At 43.9% G+C, this 5605-nt stretch overlaps 1 long non-coding RNA gene across 1 annotated transcript; it reads left to right on the top strand.

The window, feature by feature from the left end:
* The first annotated feature begins 1482 nt into the window (after positions 1 to 1482).
* On the top strand, positions 1483 to 4522 carry LOC144723707 (uncharacterized). The gene is made up of 2 exons (XR_013586266.1): positions 1483 to 1549; positions 3022 to 4522. It is a non-coding gene; the product is annotated as an uncharacterized LOC144723707 (long non-coding RNA).
* Positions 4523 to 5605: the final 1083 nt, after the last annotated feature.

Genomic DNA, 5605 nt, shown 5'->3' with positions numbered 1-5605 from the left:
GGTATAAACATGGGCATTTTCGTTCTTTTCTATCATGTGTATCAACAGGTGCTTGTACACACACATGTCCACGTACACTTGCACCACACTCTCTTTTGGCCTCCTCTCCCCCTCTCTGTCCAATGCGTTGGCGTGTGCAGCAGTAGTTGCTTGCGCCCAACCACGTTCACGCCGCCGACTTGTACCACGTCGTGCATTCTTTTGGCCCCGCCCCCCCTCCCCCTCCTGATGCGTTCTACGTGGCACATCGTGCCGTCTTTGAGCCCCGCCCCCCTCCCTCCCGATACGTTCCATTCATTGGCTACCACATTCTGATGAGCTCCCCCCCCTCTCCTCCCCCCTCAACTTGCTTTTAAGGGATTACATCTTGAATCATTGCCTCACTTGATGCAGCAAATCTGGCTGTGACGGTCCCACCTGATGGCAGAGACTTGTGTTGCCTCCGAAACGTCGTGATTTTTATTTTATTTTACTTTCATTAATTTTAATGTTTTACCTACGTGACTTTACCGAAAAAACCTAAGAATAAGACTCACGATGTTTATTTTAGTTCAATGTGAAAAGAGAGACTCGTCACCCCAATCTACCTGCTCCCTCTCCTCCCTGGGATACCTGCGGTACGGGGGAGGGCGCAGAGCCAGGCAGAGCTCAGCGCTCGGCGCCCAAACTGCTGGGGATCGGTGCCCACAGAATCAGAATATTTTTTGATATACTGTAAGAATCCGAAAGAATGTGAAGCTCTTTTTCACAGATGTCCAGTAGGAGGCACACAATCAGGACATTAGAACAACAAGCAATACAAGGATATGATCGGAATGCAAAGTATAGGAAAGGTAAACACATAACTTAAAAAAATACAAATGAAACTAAACTATTTATTTTATCTTACTAGGTAAAACCCACTGAGGTATTAGTTTCTTTTTCAGAAACGACCTGGCCACAAATTATAGCTCAACGAAGTGGCTTATCGTGTGTAAATGTATCGTAACCAAACACAGTAATCTAAATACTTTGAACTTAAAACTTTAGTCACTGCAGGAATTCATATTCTTGGTTCTTTCGGTAGTCACATATAAAACAAATAAAAATAATTAAATTAAGAATAAACATAATAAATTGAAAATAATAAAAGCAAAAAACCCACAAGAATAGTTAAATAAAATTAAAAAGAAATTCAATTTATTTATCATTGCATTTTATTTAACTATTTTTATTGTGGGTTTTTTTGCTATTATTATTTTCAATGTATTATTTTTAATAAAATAAATAAATTAAGTTTGTTATTCTTTTTTCACTATTTTTATTGTGGGTTTTTTGCTTTTATTAATTTCATTTCATTATTTATATTTTAGTTTTCTATCTACGTGACTTTACCCAAAGAACCAACAATATAATATAAATACTGATCACGCGTGGTGATTCGAAACGATTGAGTGGGTGGAGTTCCCTGGTGACGTCACTCGTGGGGGGAACTCCTTTGACCCGACTCCGAGCGCGTCTCGCGCTGATGACGTCACGCGAAGTCGCGAGCGCAGAAACCGCGAGCGGGGTGAGTACAGTCCAGTTGCTGTGTGTACTGTACTGTGTGAGTACTGTGTGTGGGTGTTGTGTGTGTGTACTGTGTGAGTATTGTGTGTGTACTGTGTGAGTACTGTGTGTGTGTACTGTGTGAGTATTGTGTGTACTGTACTGTGTGAGTACTGTGTGTGTGTACTGTGTGAGTATTGTGTGTACTGTACTGTGTGAGTACTGTGTGTGTGTACTGTGTGAGTATTGTGTGTACTGTACTGTGTGAGTACTGTGTGTGGATGTTGTGTGTGTGTACTGTGTGAGTATTGTGTGTACTGTACTGTGTGAGTACTGTGTGTGGGTGTTGTGTGTGTGTACTGTGTGAGTATTGTGTGTGGGTGTTGTGTGTGTGTACTGTGAGTATTGTGTGTTGTGTATTGTGTGAGTATTGTATGTTGTGTATTGTGTGAGTATTGTGTGTGTGTGTGTTGTGTGTGTGTGTATTGTGTGAGTATTGTGTGTGGGTGTTGTGTGTGTGTATTGTGTGAGTATTGTGTGTACTGTACTGTGTGAGTACTGTGTGTGTGTACTGTGTGAGTATTGTGTGTACTGTACTGTGTGAGTACTGTGTGTGGGTGTTGTGTGTGTGTATTGTGTGAGTATTGTGTGTTGTGTATTGTGTGAGTACTGTGTGTGTGTGTATTGTGTGAGTATTGTTGTGTCTATACCCTTTTTTTTAATTAAGAACAATTCAAAAAAATATATATAATAATTTTTTTTTAATCTATATATATACCTTTTTTTTAAATTAATTAATGAAAACAACTCACTTCTCCTCACAAGAACACCAGGAATCCATGAAACATGGAGGGCGGTTAAAATGTTGAGAGTTCGGTCACAAAGAGGTCATGGACATCCAGATGGACAAAAGATGTATGGACTAGCCTCCCAAGACATCTGGAGATGTACAGATAAGGGCAGAATAAATAACGGTTGAAACTTCGCGTTTTCTTAACGTTTTCCTTACCGAAAAGTAGAAACTTAACAAAGATAATTAACCAACAAACAATAATATTTTTTTCTATTATTATATGTTTCCTACCTACACGACCTTCCAAAAAAAAATAAAAACTAAAGAGTACGAATTCCAGAAAGCTTAAGTGGAAACATAATTACGCTTAACCTCAGGACATTAAAATATAACTCAGAATAAACACCAATCTCTGGAGAACTAAACTTGGCGAAGCCAAAATAATAATGTGACGAGAATCATTACGAATATTCATTAAACATAGACGAATGATTACCACGATACTAAGACCGAAGGAACTCATAAAATATAATTCAAGAATAAATGTAACACACAGGACGACATAAATGTATTACAAACATCTCCTCAGCCACCTTTGTCTTCCAGCGGGGTCTGACGGGCAAGGAGGGAGCAAAAAGGTCACAAGGGGGAGGGGGGTGTCTGCTTCTTCTCACTCTGTCTTGTTTGTTTTCTCTCGCAAGAGACGCGGAGAGAGGGGAGTCACGTTTTGAGTTAGGCACGGGCGCACACCGCGAAAGGACAGCCTGGGTTGAGTCGGTCCGAGTCGCGCTCAGCGGTGCGACGGGGCACGCAAGGGAGCTGTGGCAGTCGTGCCTCGAGAAGAGATGGGACGACGAGACATCGTTAAAGTGGCAGCCTGAGAGCAGTCTGGGTTGAGTCGTGCTCAGTCTCGCAACTCGGCTTGCGACGCGGTGTTGCGACGGGGCTCGCAAGAGAGCGGAGGCGCGTCGTGCCTCGAGGAGAGATGGAACGACGAGACATCGTTAAAGTGACAGTCTGAGAGCAGTCTGTCCGAGTCACGCTCAGTCTCGCAACTCGGCTTGTGACGCGGTGTTGCGACGGGGCTCGCAAGAGAGCTGGGGCGGTTGTGCCTCGAGAAGTGATGGAACGAGGAGGAGTCGTTCGAGTCGCAGAAGTCTGAGTTCAACCTGAGTTGGGGCTGGGTTTCAGCCGGCTGGCGGAGCGTCGTGAGGAAACGAAACACCGATGCCGATAGCAGGTGTCGCTTCTCGCAGAACGAAGTTAAGTGCGAGTGAAGCTGGCAGCTGCACGAACAAAGGAAGCACGGAGCAGAGAGAGTGACGAGTGACGACAAGCAATCAACCTGTAAAAGGGCGGAGATCGCCAAGCGTCGACCAAGCGTGCAAAGCAGAGAGCGCGAAGCAGTGGAGAAAGCCTGGTCAAACGGCTGTGAAGAGAGAGAGAGCGCAAGAGCAGCACGACCCGGGCGTCACCGAGCGTCGTGCCAACTCGTCATCCAGCAGTGGAGAGAGAGAGAGCAAGAGCAGCACGACTCGGACGTCACCGGGCGTCACCGAGCGTCGTGCCAACTCGTCATCCAGCAGTGGAGAGAGAGAGAGCGCAAGAGCAGCACGACTTGGACGTCACCGGGCGTCACCGAGCGTCGTGCCAACTCGTCATCTAGCAGTAGAGGGAGAGAGAGCGCAAGAGCAGCACGACTCGGACGTCACCGGGCGTCACCGAGCGTCGTGCCAACTCGTCATCCAGCAGTGGAGGGAGAGAGAGCGCACAAGCAGAGACACGCAGGGGCTCGCGGCGGCCACGCCCAAGCCAGAGAAAACTTCTGGCCGCTGTTTGTATCCTCCTACACCACACAAGCTAACGACACAATTAATATTACGAGGGGACAACGCACACACACCACGCACACGAATAAGACTTTCAAAAGTTATCTTTGTGTTTCAAAAAGGGTTGCCATTTCGAGGTGGTGCGTTCAATATCAACTGATCGTGCAAAGCAGTGCTGCCGTCGAGTTACATGAATAAGAAATGTTTTAGTCATTCATTTTCGTTAACTGCATAATTTCGCCAATGAAGAAGTATTTTTAGTCATTCATTTTCGTTAATTGCATAATCTTGCCCATGAATTTATTGACGTATACCTGCTTTCGCATAAGAGAGTGTCATGTGCTTGTTTAGAATTAAAATTGCTTAACACCAACTGCTCGAGTGCTTCTTTCCAAGTCCATGCAAAACTGTCTTATTCATAAGAGCTGTATCCTGATGAGATCTGAACTGGTGACCTTAAATATCATAACACACACTAGGATAATCGGTAAACGTTTAATCGATGATAATCGTGTTATCCTGATTGACAACTCTGGATAAACGAAGCTGAGCTTAAGTATCACAACTGCACACATTAACATCATCGCAAGCATCCGCATAAATTACTACGATTATCTCCGCGATTATCATAATGTATGCATATAATTACACGCATTAGCATAATTTATGCATGTTAATACACACATTAACATAATTAAAGCGATTTGCGCAATTTTTCGGAAAATTATTAATTTTTATTATTTTCATCAAAATTTCATAACCCGACACATACAACAGTATTGTGTGTGGGTGTTGTGTGTGTGTACTGTGTGAGTACTGTGTGTGGGTGTTGTGTGTGTGTACTGTGTGAGTATTGTGTGTGTGTGTTGTGTGTGTATTGTGTGAGTATTGTGTTGTGTATTGTGTGAGTATTGTGTGTGTGTTGTGTGTGTGTATTGTGTGAGTATTGTGTGTGGGTGTTGTGTGTGTGTACTGTGTGAGTACTGTGTGTGGGTGTTGTGTGTGTGTACTGTGTGAGTATTGTGTGTACTGTACTGTGTGAGTACTGTGTGTGTGTACTGTGTGAGTATTGTGTGTACTGTACTGTGTGAGTATTGTGTGTGGGTGTTGTGTGTGTGTACTGTGTGAGTATTGTGTGTTGTGTATTGTGTGAGTATTGTGTGTGTACTGTGTGAGTATTGTGTGTTGCATATTGTGTGGGTATTGTGTGTAAGTGTTGTGTGTGTGTACTGTGTGTGAGTATTGCGTATTGTGTGAGTATTGTGTGTGGGTGTTGTGTGTGTGTACTGTGTGTGAGTATTGTGTTTGTGTGTACTGTGTGAGTATTGTGTGTGAGTACTGTCTGTGAGTGTTGTGTGTGGGTGTTGTGGGTGTACTGTGTGAGCATTGTGTTTGTGTGTATTGTGTGTGTACTGTACTGTGTGGGTATTGTGTGTGGGTGTTGTGTGAGTATTGT

Source organism: Lampetra planeri, chromosome 18, assembly GCF_965212315.1.
Source record: "Lampetra planeri chromosome 18, kcLamPlan1.2.h2, whole genome shotgun sequence".
Classification (NCBI taxonomy): Eukaryota; Metazoa; Chordata; class Hyperoartia; order Petromyzontiformes; family Petromyzontidae; genus Lampetra; species Lampetra planeri.
The sequence above is the reverse complement of the archived record's forward strand: the minus strand, read 5'-3'. Positions and strand labels throughout refer to the sequence as shown.